This window comes from Helicoverpa armigera, chromosome 8 (assembly GCF_030705265.1).
Source record: "Helicoverpa armigera isolate CAAS_96S chromosome 8, ASM3070526v1, whole genome shotgun sequence".
NCBI lineage: Eukaryota > Metazoa > Arthropoda > Insecta > Lepidoptera > Noctuidae > Helicoverpa > Helicoverpa armigera.
The window spans coordinates 5,968,202-5,983,407 of record NC_087127.1 but is presented as its reverse complement, the minus strand read 5'-3'; the positions used below and the strand labels follow the sequence as shown (position 1 = coordinate 5,983,407).

The window sequence follows — 15,206 nt, the reverse complement described above, 5'->3', positions numbered from 1 at the left end:
CTTCTTCTAGCCGTTTCTAAAGTCAAAAACAAGTATTACCATACATCACCGGCGGCGATCCTAGAAACTTTCTCTATAAGACATAAATGCCAAAACATTACAATCCGCGGTATGGTGAGTAGTGAGTATGACCAGTCGGCCATGTCATAGTACCTACGTAACTCGGAATGTCGCGGCACCCTCACGCAATGAGGCATTTACGAAGAAAGTGGCACCAACGTGACAACTTGCATGGCTACCGTGCCCAATAATGTACTTTGCGTTACATGACGACTAATAAAGTCGTGTGATTTATGTGGGAAAAAAACATTCATAATTAAGATGTTAATAATTAGCATTAAGTTGTACAAAATGGCTTTGTGCTACTTATAGTGTACTATGCTAAGATTGTAGAAGTTAGAAATTAAATTAAACAAATGAATATTTAAATATCTTGTGTTTCCTATCCATTCCATGTTGATCTTACGTAGAAAGTATTTTAGATAAATCGATCTACGGCACCATTATTGCAGGTGTCAAGTTGGATGATCGATTAACCTGTAAAGTTCGCGCACGTAATCAAAACGCACATTCCTGCGCGTGAGCAACCGATCTCATGTTTCAAAGAACAATTTGTTCCAATCTCTTCATAATTGATTTACCTTATGTACGCAGTTATAATTGAGCGTTTTCTTAGGAAATGATGTATTTGCACGTGTGGGCCGCATCACGATTTTTCTTTAATGATGTGGTCTCTCATATTTACCATCCAGTTGCGATGATATCGTATTTCACATACTTAGTACTTAAATAACGATGAAACACGTAGCACATTATCTGAAAATTTTGAAACATCTACGCAATCGTGACTCCAGATTAGAATGTGTTCTATAAAAGCGAAGGATTTAGACGAAAGCAACTGCATACGCTGCATAGATACAGATAGAGAAACTCCAGGTACCTATTCGTATTTCAATTTTGAGTAGCAACTTTCTTGAGTAGCAATTTTCTTTGAATGGCTTGCATCGGTCATTATTTAAGCTATTGGATATTATAAAATAGTAGTGTGTGCTTGGCAGTTTTTGGAACACGTTGCTTATTAATGTAGATCCTGGGTTTCAGCAAAACGAGAGAACAGACCAAATCAGGCAACACAGTTTTACAAACCTTTACTTAATTTTGTCAATGACTAGTACAAAAAAGAAATAAAGTAAATAAGATTCACGCAGACAGAAACATCCAGCGTATAAAGTATATGTATCTGTAAAATGGTGTCAGCGCAATGTTTTTTCATTAGCAACAACATGTAACTATGTAGTCCACAGCTGACTCAATGTCACAGATCAATTAAGCATTTCCGATTGACTTTTAAATCTAGATCAAGATTAATGGCTGACTAGTGATTTCATTATAAATACTATGTGTCAGTTTTTTATTCGTCTACAAGATATTTCGATTAAGTACTAGGTACTACTTTTTTGAGAACATTGATTTTCTGGGCTTTTATTTCTATTTATTTGTTAGCTTATATGTCCAGCAGTGGACTGCGATAGGCTGATGATGATGATGATGATGTTAGCTTATGTGTTTTAAAAATTATGGAATATAAAGACAATTTTAAATTGCTACGATGCAATGAAGTCATTATAGAGTAAAACTATTCAACATTGTAGTTTAATCCTAAAGCTGCAAACATAACGTTCTAACACAAAGCTACGCCCACGCGCGGATAACTTTGTAAGATTATTAACACATACTTAATGGGTTATATTATTATACAAATATGCAGCATAGAGGCAGTTAATGCGGGGACTTGTTTAGTCAAAGGTCAGCTGGGACTACCGTCTCCATGTAGGTAGGTACTGCGTGACTAATGTTACGCCTATCGAAAGATCAACTAATATTCAGTATGTCACCATTCTCATATCTTATAGTATCGACTAATGTGTTTTATATTGCAACAATATTGTTTTACACAAAACCAAAAAATGTCTCAATAACCTCTCACAAAGTCGTGACGGTTCAGAGGTTATGGAGTTCAATTCGGATGCATTTATCTGCTTGTTTTAGTTATGTAATATTGAGATAAAATATTGTGACTTACTTCTTCTTTTATAAAATAAAATAATGAAAAAAGAAATGACCTGCAAAGTTGTCGAATAGATTTTGTAGTAGCTCCAAATCTTCAATAGCTAGAAATAATTCTATAGCTGCATTACAATATCATAGTTCGTTTATGAGACCAAAACCGCATGATTATCCGTAATTAAAAATTCTAAACAGTCACGCATCCTTGGTTTGGATAAGTCACAGTTTCTGGAAATTTCTTGGAAATACATTAGCAGTTCAATGTCTCACACAAGGCAGTTTTCCGTACAAGCTTAATTTCCATAATGACGTGCCTTCCGAAGCTTGAACATGTTTCGATTTTATACTTGAAAGGTACAAAAATACGTCACGGACTTTTCCCAAGCATAATGAAATACAAGTGACTCAGCGCGATCAAGTTTGGGAGGAAATGGTACAGATATCGAACTGGTTTCGGCATTATACGTCATCAACAACGTCAATCCGCAATAAAAATATGGCTCCAATCTTTTAAATCTACTTTAATAAAAGTCAGCAACAATCTACAGTTATGTAAAACAAATTGAGTATTTATGAAAGCTACAAAATGGTCTGAATACGGTGATTTAGTGAGCAAACAAGTAATTTGCGAGTACACCCCGTGGTTAGTTGGTAGTCTGCGAATCTGACGGTCGGAGAAACTCGCGCACTTGCGCAAGCGACGCCACCCGTACATTTGATTGTGTGCACTTTCTTTATGCAGACGATAGGAATTAAATAAAGGTTCCGTCTTTTATAGTGGCATTCCTACTTGTAAGGTTACATAGGTCATGCATGTTTGCTCTGAAGACCTGATAGAGGTAATACTTTTTATAAGTAAAACTAAAACAAAGTTGGAAGCTGAAACAAATGTTTATTTAGGTTTATAGACAAAATATCTCCAACCATATATTATCTGCAAACTCTGCAAATAGTGTATGCCTCTGTCTATAAGTCATAGCAAAACCACTAATTACATAGTTAAAGCGATGTACCCATCCTTCATTATATTCTCCTTTTACGTAATTTTCCTTTAATTGTGACCATTTTCGTAAAGGCGAAGTAACTAGAGTCAGACTCGCTGCAGAAGAGGGTTAGAGGTCCATTCACAGCTTGACAGTAACTGTGTTGGACCTATGTATAAATCTAACATCTTATTTTGTACCCATAATCTTTGCAAAATAAACGATTTGATTTGATTTGTAACAAGGGCTCGTGCAATGAAGTACTTACTGAGGTGACTTCCAGTATTAAGTGGAAATATTTGTATTTATTCTATTTATGAATAACGTATACCAAAATTATAATAAAATGGTTCTTGAATTTAAATATTCTTTTAAAATTATTCGACATATACGAAAATGATCATGTTTATGAAAATCTAGAGGTAGACAGCACTGTGCCATAAAATTCTTACAGTAAAAACAAACTACAGTTTTAGGAATAACACTACGAATTTACGTAATGATTCACATTATTATTATTAGAAATGTTGATAATAATATACCTATCATCATCCTCCGAGCCTTTTCCCAATCATGTTGGGGTCGGCTTCCAGTCTAACCGGATTCAGCTGAGTACCAGTGCTCTACAAGAAGCGACTGCCTATCTGACCTCCTCAACCCAGTAACCCGGGCAACCCGATACCCCTTGGTTAGGCTGGTGTCAGACTTACTGGCTACTGACTACCCGTAACGACTGCCAAGGATGTTCAATGACAGCCGGGACCTACAGTTTAACGTGCCATCCGAAACACAGCCAATGGTGTCTAAGATATACTTAGAAAGTACATACAAACTTAGAAAAGTTGCATTGGTACTTGCCTGACCTGGGATCGAACCCGGCCCTCGTTCTTGAGTTTGGTCCTTTACCCACTAGGCCACCACGACTATCCACTATGATAATAATATACCTATGATGTTTAATAATTCATCAACTGATTTTACGACTGTATAATTATCATGTAAGTAGTAGAACAATAAAAGTCCATATTTCACAATAATGTCATGTGTGTCGCAACATAAAAGTTTCGTAAATGAAAGCTTGACCCCTCTATGAATCACATAATGTATATGTAAATTGTATTTCCCAACACGCCCTTTAACAACCTGTAGTATTTGTTATAAAATACCTGTTCTTTACATTGTTTATTCTAATAAATTGCTTAATAAAATGTAAAAAAGTCTCAATGGAAAATAAGGCAATGAATATCTATTTATCATTATATATCTTTGTTTGTTATAACCTATTTATTCGTTGTTTTGCAGTCAGAGATTGAAACTTGACTCAATTTATGTATTTTCATAAACAAATCATCGAATAGATTTATAGAAAATCACCGTCAGTCATAAAATAGGTACTGATACAGACCTATGAACATTTTCCCCGAGAGATCAGCGATGTCGCGATCCGTAAGTAACTATCCTTGTAATCAATCAACTGATCTTCAACTCTTAATAAACAATCTACTATCGTGATGGGAGTCACGCGTGGCATTTCAGTCGGGAAAATATGATTTTAGTGGTGATATTTATACATTTATTTCACCAAACAAACAACTTTTTTTACAGATGTCACCTATTACAATAGGTTGTTACTTATTTCTAATTATACTAACTAAATCTTAACATTTACAAAACTTAATGCATATAATTTACAAATAAAACTAAACAAATCTATATATATATATATATAAATTAAACCTACTTTCCGTTATCACGACATAACATGAAATCGGCTTGACCGATTTGGCTGAAAAATAGAGGGGAGGTTACTTAGACCCGGGACCCTTACGGCTACGGGACGCGGGTGAAACCGCGGGCGAAAGCTAGTACCTACTAACTAAATATAAACATTTACAAAACTTAATGCATATAATTTACAAATAAAACTCAACTTATTCTATAATAAAAATTAGTTATTAACGAGTGCTAGTCAGATACAATTATGGGCGAATGATATCATACTTGCTGCGTGACTGGGCATTGATGAGCGATGCTGTACGATCTCCGAGAAATTGGGACGGATGTGTCTGATAATTTGATATTAATCACATAATAGATGATTTCTGTTCAATTTAAAGGTTAATGTAGAGGTTAATCTTTGTATACGTGTATTTGACTGATAGTTTAATGTAATAGGAAAACCTAGAAGGATGTACCAATTGCCAATTATGGGATACAATGCATTCTCAGCCTTACTGCCGAAAATTGCAACGAAAATAATTAGGTAATTAGTAAAACCTTTCTCTGACCAGAGGTTTCAGCTTAGGGTATACTCAGGGTGCTTAGGGTATACTTAGGGTATACTCAGCAATTATTCTTCCCAAAAAACCAAAATTGACAAAGGCAGTGATTATGATTTTTTAATAAACATAGCCAAAAAATTCAGAAATTATAAGTTGTGTTTAGACAACAACCTTCTTCATTATAATTTTGTGTTATTATGATAGGATACTGTTGCCTATTTCCCAGATATTTTACTTCAATAAATTAATATTTAAACGGTTACAATTTTGCAATTAATATCAAATTTTGCAATTAATATCAAAAAAATAAGTTTATGTATATAAACTCCTAATGAACACAAACAAACGGTATTTTTACAGTTACGTGGACTGAGATACCTAAACGCACAGAACTAGAATTCCATTAATTGATTATCTTATTAGTGATATATGGATACCTAATACAAAAATACTATAGACCTGTAACTTGGTTCATTTTCGTAACGTTACGTTCATGAATACGTAATACAAATAAACTATACACATGGTGGTTACACAAACCGTTTCAGTGTTACGGAAGCACATACGTTTTCCTGAACGTTATGGTGTGTGAGGTCATGCGCGGTCGCGAGGCCTCGCCGCCCTGCGCCCGCGACTCAAGGCGAGCGATATAGGATGTCGTTACACACATAATGTCCACTGTGCTACAGTAATACAGTTTGAAAAAGATTAATGTTATATGTCACATATCTTTTGTGCCGATTTACTAAGTTTTGTGCAATTTTTTTCTTTAATATTTTATTTGTATGAGTCTTTAACGCTACTGCGTTATGCCAGCCTCCTTAGGTTTTATACAAATTATGTATATCGGGTGTGTCGTACCTAATCACATTAAATCCTATCACTTATAATTTATGATATTCTACGGTAAATTGTAAAAAAAGAACCTAATCCATTCATTGGTTAAGCCGCAGGACTCATTTTCGTTTTCATAATTTACAACATCATGTGTAAAGCAGAGATAAAGTCAGGAGTATCGAATGTTTTGACCAGTTGAAAGCCATCAGTTTTCAGGGCAGAATTTCCGTTGTTTGTAATGTCTGACTATTATACGGTGTTCTAATTCTCGCACATTTTTATTCAATTTGTTTTGTTTGAAAAATGCATATTTTTTTTATATTTAAGTATTTTCGTTTTTTCGTTGTGCTAATCGACATGTATTAACCAGTACATTAACGTATTTAATTTAATATGATTAGGTTTGGCACACTCTGTATAAAATAACAAAGAATAAAATCTATGGGTGTAGAAATCTAAATTAAATATTGAGCATCCAACGAATCAATGCCAGAGCTAGATATAATCGATGGCGACATGGTACAAGTTATGTAACAAATGCATGGTATTCTGACTTGGAACTTGCATTCCAAAAGCTGGTCCCGTGGCCTTTATGTTTTCTAGTACATTATGCATGTATTATTTATAAATGTCAACCGGACGCTGTGTCGAGATAATTGCAAGTGCATAGTGTGACAATTAAAGAAAAATGTTAACCAAGTTAATTTTATGCAACTGATATATGCTTTGTTTTTTTACATAATCATATGAAGTGGGAAAATGTTATCCGTTGATTTATGTTATTGTTTTACTATCTATTTTCCCTATAAATATAATTATTATTTAATAAATCCCTGTTTCTTACTAGATCCCGTAGGTTGTTAGGAATAAATCAATGTCTAATGTATTTAATAACGTTATTAAGAGAATCTAAGAGCCATTACAGACGATGGTATTTCAAGGTAATCACGCATTCTGCAATCCTTCGATAAATAATTAAATTAAATCTACGTACGTAGGTACATTAATTGCTATAAAAATTCCAGTGACATTAATGCCATTGCTCAGTTCTCAGCGTGAAAATTAGCATATAACACGAGCAATAAATATCAGTTAATGCCTACGTCGATAGGCTTAACATTTTCTTCATCTAAGAATGTTTGCCGCGTTCGCACGAGGCTTGCGAAACGTAATACCGTGACATGTCATGCATTGACAAATGCCGAACCTATCATGCACCTTCTGTCAAAAATTGGCAATCAAACGAGGCTTTGACGTCTTTAAAAACTATTGTATTCAAATTGTTGCAGACATTTCTTGCCTTCATTGAATTATATGTGTCATGCATTTTAAAAATTAGATTTTATTCCAAAAAAGTATACATATGTGTATATTTTTTTTAATTTATCAACTATTAATCCTTTCAACACAGAACAAATTCATAATTGAAAACATGGTATTAACTAAGATGAAATACATGTTCATGGGGACCATTAAGCCTCATTAATATTATTAATGATAGCGTTTAATCATAATCGCGTCTCTATTCAAATAAACTTGTGCAAGCCTCAATTTACGACGTGTCGAACTATCGGTACCGCTGTGTTTTACTGATAATGAAGCATATATTTTAATGAATGTCGTACATGCCGTTAAAAAGCAATATAAATAATAGCTTTTTAAACTAAGTGCCGTTTTATTGTACAGCTCAATATATTTAATTCTCTGTTGTTATCTTATTTTTAGCTAGAGGCTGAGTTTGTTGAGCGGAGGATATTTCACAAGAGCAACCTCGGTGCAGCGTGAGTCAACTTAACGACATGCACTTTTAACACTCGCTCGGTTTTTCAACACCTTCCGATATGCGGGAACATTGTAACCATTTTCATTCAGATTTCCTTGACAACTACCACTTTATTAGAGTCTATGTCTCAGCTTAACTAAATTAAATTTTATTCTCCACTTTAATTAAGAATCAAGAATTATGACAGAATACTGAAACACCAATCAATACAACAGCTTATTAATCTGTTGTATTAACGACAGCCTCAATAAATGCGACCTACAATTTACTAGCTTTTCATTATTCTAGACTTCTAGAGCGTAAAATTGTGAGTATTCCTATGCAAGTGGTAATGCCACACAGAATACTCGTCCGTGTAGTACTAAAGGTCCTTCTAGCTAATTGGTCTATTACTTGCAACTGGCTTCTACTGCGACACGAATAGAATAAAACAACAGACAATCAGCTGAAAACCTTGATGATTAACTAATTGGTTCGTATTGTCGTTTCAATAATAATTGTAATTTGATTTACACAGCGAAGTTAAAGACATTATTATATTCTTTTATCAACTGGGTATTCAAAGAAAATTTAATTTCGATTGGTTAATGTTCTGTTTGGCCTCCAATGTTTTTGTATATGCTGATGATGATGAGATGTTCATAGGTTCATCTGCGTAACGCTTACTGACTATAACCACAAAACGTACTAAAACCAAGCTATGAATATAGGCACCTAGCAACTTCATAAACCCTGAAACAAAAATTTCAATGTGCATACTTGTCTCGCTTATCTTGTTCTAATGGATTTTCAATTTGTTCCGTAGATAAATTGTCGGCAATGATTGATTCCACTTTAGTGTAATGTCTCCTATACCCGAGGCGGACACTTTGACATTTTTCGAAGTATGTTGAGACGGTGCAATGACATACATATATGCAAGTAAAACCGGCTTCCCGACTGGATGTGAACACCAAAATAAATGCAACATCTAACGGTATCACGCTTGGAATAACTTTCGTAACTTTAGTTTTAATTAAAATATGCTTCCGACCGCTTCGGAGTGAGGTTGCAATGATTGATCATGTTTTCTTTAATAAATTAATATTGTGGGTATAGGTCGCTGGGTGTTATATTATTTTGATTCATTCGTAACCAGTAGCTTTGCCATTGAAATTGACCATACCTACTTCAATGTTATACACATTGGAAAAACAAATTTAATTCATTAACTTTGAATAAACGACTATATTCTGCGACATTCTAATTGACTTTTCGCTGAATTTCTCCCCCTTCCGTGATATTTAGACCTAAAATGAAATAACCACTGAAAACGACTAGATGCAACTAGCACAAAATACAATAAGTAGCAAAATGTGACATGGCATAAAAGATAGAAACTTTGCAAACAACAGTATTTTCTTTAGTTCAACACATTCATAATGATTACTTTTTATTCTTCTACTTAATTGTTTAACTTCTGTTTTGTCCCACTTTCAAACAAAACAAAAAAGCTTAGTTTCTTGAAGCCATAGCTAATTATTGCTATTTCCCCATTTCTACTTTAAAATAGGCACAATGTTTTGTAGATAATAATTAAAGATTTAAGATTAGGAAGAAAGTCTATCAATATCCTGAATTACTACCCATCCATCATTTTACATACGTACATTACCTACCTACTGTTACACCCGCTTGACATTAAAATATTATGCAAAACTACAATCAAGTAACAAAGAGCGATCCAAGCCAAACAGTCAGCATGTTTGTTAATATAAGTTTCAAAAGATTCTCGTATTACTTACCATCACAATACCGCCTCTAATTTTATTATAAGACATAGCGAATGACACATGTATCACCGTTACAACACACTAGTATTGTATTATAAGTAATTTAATATTTTGTAACAAATATGCATGAAGTTTAGACCTTGAAACCGAAATTTTTGTTCCTCATATTTTTGGTGGTAACTCTGTATTTAATCTAGGTTAGGTTTCAGGTTTATTTTCTGACTGATATCTACTAAAATAATTTCAAATGAAAGTTTCAAAATACAAAGCATTTAAAGAAAACGTTGAGGTACAAAAAACTATACAGGGTTATAGGTAAAACACTAACAACCTCTCAGGACCATATTACTAATATTATAAACTAAAACTTTTGTTCTATGATTTTTAATAATTCTCAGATTTTAGTTCATCAAAATTTTCACACAAAAATTAAAATATTTCAAGTGTACGCTCTAAAAGTTACAAAGTCTATGCGAAGCACAGTAAACAGTAGTACAAAAGACAGCGGAGGGGAGCAGGGAGCGGGGCTCGGGCGGGGAGCGTTTGACCTATTTACGAGCGGCCGTCAGTCGTTTTTATGCTCCCGCGTCGCATCATACGTTTAGGGAAATTCGGTGGTGCGAACGTAATTATCTTTACAGTATGGCGTATCGACATTCAAATGTCGAGTACACGGAAATGGTGCGAACGCTGGCTAGGTGTGATGACAATGTTTCGGAAGCCTGTCGCCAATACGCCATACGATTCCCAAACATCCCTACACCTAGCTGAGTAACAATGCTAGCCGCTACACAGCGGTTACGAAATTACGGGCAATTCCGGCATGCCATCAGGGATAGTGATCGTCCACCGAGGCACACAGTACGTGAAGAAGACGATATTTTGTTTTTTAATTTCTTTTTATTTGACCTCTTCGTAAAAAGGCGGGAAATCGTAGCGTAGCGAGTTACCAATTCAAAAGTATGACTAGGTACGAGAATAGTGCGCGGGAGGCGTAGGGTAGACAAAGATCTTGCATTCATTCTAAAAATGCAAACCCTTCACCAAACGAATTTATTGTAATGTGTGATAATCTCGACTCGTCCGCACACTCTAAGGTCGACTAATCGCTCGACTGGTCTCGATCGGGCCTTTTGTTGGTGAAGAAATGGTAGGGTCGTGCTTCACTATAGTAAAATAGAGTTGAAATGTGTTAGATAGACCAATGAAATCTTGTAGGTTTGTTTTTGGCAAATGTATTATGTTTTATAAAAAGTCACAGAACAAAAGTTGTAGTTTATGACTTTAGTAATACAGTCCTGCAAGGTTGTTAGTGATTTACCAATAACCCTGTATAAAAAAGCTATTTTGTATGTTACAATATTATTAAACAGTTTTTTTTCCTTTTAGATCTCTTCATATCAGTTACCTGTAAACACTTTATTTGTCTATTAATAGACACAAACCAATACATAGAGGAAATATACTGACCAACCTTGTGCAAGTAGGAAGTGATGTCTGATTCCTATTTACTTCTTTATAAGTTGCTATTGAATATGCCAAATAGAAAGGTCAACCAGCCAGTTATAATTCATTTCCGATAACCTACGTGCTCATTATCTCAACATCAAAATCAATATAATGATACATTATCTGTTGCAAGAATTAAACGTATGACGGAACGTAGCGACGGCAAACATTGTATCTATTTATCGTGTGTATTGATCTGTAAACATGTTTGTCGTTTAATTATAACCTTCTAGATAAATATGCATACGAGATGACGGCAATACCGGTAGTCATTCCATGTCACTGTTAGGAATCTATACGGAAACTTATCGCTTTGTCACCGTCGCCTACGCAGATGTAGTATACCTACCCTCTACGGCTACGGGCTACGAGCTACGACTCGCTACGAAAAATGGGTTCAATAAATAATTTGGTACTTTCTATCGAATTTAACTATGTATCTCATAGCTCATTGTTTCCAATAACAATGTTTTCCTTTAAAATGAACATACCTTGTACAATGTCTAGTGTTATTAAACAAACGAACATGTTGCCTCTCTTCGGATTTTTGTTTGAATAATATCGCACTTTGTTTTCGCTAGCATATAATAGAATTCTAAATCTAAAACAACACCTATTGATATTCTTTATTGTTACTCGATTGCTTATATTTACCCAGCTGCAATATTTAAACAAAGTCCTCTTAGTTGATACAAATTGTACGTATAAACCTAAATATTCACATAACAACATTTAAATAGATTTGAACTTTGAACCGATACCTAATGTATATTGACATGTTATGATAAATATTGGGTATATTTATGCATAATATTACTGAACAACGTTAGGATTCCAATGTCACATTTCAACAAACACACTAATTTTGCAGTGGTTCATAAAACGGGTTGTTGTGAAATTACTACAACTGCGATATACAATGCTCAAACAGATCAAACGATCAAAATGTTTTCTTCTCACATTTTATTAAATAAACGACTTGATCAACCATCACGAAATGTTTTCTAGCCAAAATAATACACGGAGAAGATCGCCATACGATACGTAGACGTAACGACGCTCAGCGAGCGAGCGAAGTCGTGAGCGACAAAGGCGACGGCAGATAAGCGTCGCTACGTGCTGCGAGCGCGTGCGCCGGCCGCGGCCAGAACCTTGAATACAGCCGCGCTCCTTGCCGCGATATAATAATAAACTGCTCAGTGCGGGCCGAGCCTTTAACGATACAACACGACCGATATCTGTGACAACTATTCCCGATCCTCGATATATCCTCCGCAGCGATATTATTCCCCCAGTGCACCCTGTATAGTGACACAACTAGTATACGAATAGTGTATATTGTGATGTTTTGTGCCAATGCTCCTTGTGCCATATTAGGAGGTGTTAATTGTGTTCACAAGTGCAGTTGTAATAGGTGAGTGGGTATCTGTAATTAATTTAGATTCACTACCGTTTAAGTGATAACTTCAACTTTGTGCAGATCTAAGTTCCGTTTATGTGATGCGATTGATGGTTAGATAATGTAACGTATTATTATCATTTACTGCTAAATCATTAAGTTGTAAGTGTCTAAAAGATAATTATTAAGTCATTATATGGCTAACAATATCTTATATCTGGCGAATGCCGTCCACTTGAGTTTAGCCTCCAAGTATTGCTACAGCTTTATGATGACAGTGAAGAAGTAATTATAGGTATTAACGTGTATTATTTAGAAGTGGTAGCACTAGGCGTAGTATATGTACTTATCTCCGTAAAAATGTTCACTACATACATAAAGTTTCCTAGCCTTCTAAACTTATATGTTCATTGAAATTCAATAATTCATTTATGTCCGATTTTTCAATCATCCGCTAACTTCTTTCTGAGGAATCAATATACACGGTTTGACAAATGATATCCTGGCAATTGAAACATCGACCCCAAATCATAAACAATAGAAAGTGTTCCGCAGTATTATAGGTACTCTTATTAACTCCAGTTAGACATATGTATTATATGTCTACAAGCACATTGTATCAGGAGCACATAGTTGATAGTTGACTTAGCGTAGAACAAACAGCACTCGTTGAATCATTCAACAAGACGTAGGTACAATGGCAACAATGTCTACTAATGTACTATGCATTACAAACTGTGATGCACTTTTCCTTTTACACTTTTTTTTTTTAGATCCGGCTATAATTACGTTGAATCTAATACAAAAGACTTGGTATGTCAGAGTCTAGGATAATGATTACTCTTTCAATATTATATCAAAATCAAAAAGAGCTAATAAAACTGACGAAAAGAAAAAGCCTGTCTGTTTGTATTAAATGGTCAATAACACAAAAATATCTTCCAAGAATTCAATGGACAGTCATGACAATCAATCATAAAGCTCAATTTTCATAAACTACGTATCAACTAATCAGCTATTATAATTTCGTAATAAGTAGCCTTAAGATATTCTGCGTGTGATTAATCATGCCCCATGAGGTAACTCGCATGTAATTATATTGTTAAGACTACGTGATGGTGACAACATAAGACTAACGCCTATTAGAAACTTTTATAATTCTATTTTGCAAACGAATGATGTTGCCGCCAAAAATCCTCAAAATAAATTGACTGCTAAATTGTGAAATGAGTTTTATAGTAGCTATTTATCAAAAACATAATCTTTGATTCTTAAGCTATTTCTATCAACACATAGGTAGATGTTTTCGTTTAGTAGTAGGGAGTATACTAAACGCTCTCATGAGAACCTTTCAGTAATTCGTATTTCATAGGTATCGTAGAAAACAAAATAATTTTGCTACATTCTGTTTTGTTTGTAAATTGAGCTAACTGTCTCCGATAGAATATGTACTTCCTGTGATGCGTCTGTTTTTTTCCGCCCAAATTAACTGCCGCTTTCATTCGGTTCACTGTTTTCATACTTCTTAATAAACTTATAAATATTACACAACAGGGTAATTTCTTCACTAGCTTCCTTGATTCCGTTATTAGACATTATCAATAGTGATACATAATATAATAACATCCATCATATCTCCATAGCCTATCGCATTCATAATAACTTAGTTACAAAAGCAACAGCAAGGATTTCATTTTCTTAGCCTCTTCAATCATGTAGGCAGGTGTTGTATCTCTTTCGCAAACCATATTATAATTTCAAATTCATACGTTTTGCTTTATTTCCTCATCACCGGCGAACATCTACATTCAAGTTTGAGGAAACGGTCTGAATGTCAGAATATAAGTTATGGTTATACGCGCTTATTGCAAAGACTTGGGGAATTTACCGCTGCATTAAAACTGGTCTGTTGGTAAAACATGAAAGTGCACTGTAATTCCGGATTGTTTCCAAATCGATCTATTATTACAAGCGGCCGCCTCCAGTGGGCAGGCATTTGACCGCTCCCACTGATCAACGTTTAACACAAATTGCCAGCATAAGCAATTATCCGGAAATATTATAGGCAATTTTATAAATTTTGAAACGGTGTAGGAACACGACTTCATTTTGTTTTTTTTTTACTGCATGAAGGTTTTACAGGCAAACAAGTTCTCAACTAAAATCCACATTGAATGATGAACTAACATAGCTAAACAAATTCTGCTCGAACCCGAAACCACGTGCTGCACTACATTCGTGCTTTGACCAATTAACCACCAATTCGGAGTCAATAATGTTATTACAAATATTAATAAGAATAATCTAAAGGTCATGGATAATTCAATATTGACACATAGGTATTAGTAAAAATGATTTTCATGTTTAACAAACACGTGTTGCTTAACATTTTATTTTACATTTCATTGTGATCACTGATTAAAACATGGCTTCCGCTATACACGGGAAACAAATTTTTATGTGTTTATGCTGAAATAATTGATTTTAATTAATGTAATTAAGTAATAAAAAATGTAATTTTGATGAAGATTACACCAGAATTAGTCATACTTACGTTATTTTATGACTTAACAT

General features: G+C 34.5%; 1 protein-coding gene across 3 annotated transcripts in view; it reads left to right on the top strand.

The window, feature by feature from the left end:
* Mol (moladietz) overlaps window positions 1-15,206 on the top strand; it is a 48,426-nt gene that overhangs the window by 12,738 nt on the left and 20,482 nt on the right. The window contains exon 1 of one of the 3 annotated variants that reach the window (XM_021329831.3): window positions 12,312-12,647. The exons of the other annotated variants lie outside the window; for them this stretch is intronic. The gene's annotated coding sequence lies outside the window, so the exon portion shown is untranslated. Of the gene's footprint in view, window positions 1-12,311; window positions 12,648-15,206 lie in introns of those variants that run through there. 3 annotated transcript variants of the gene reach the window in all.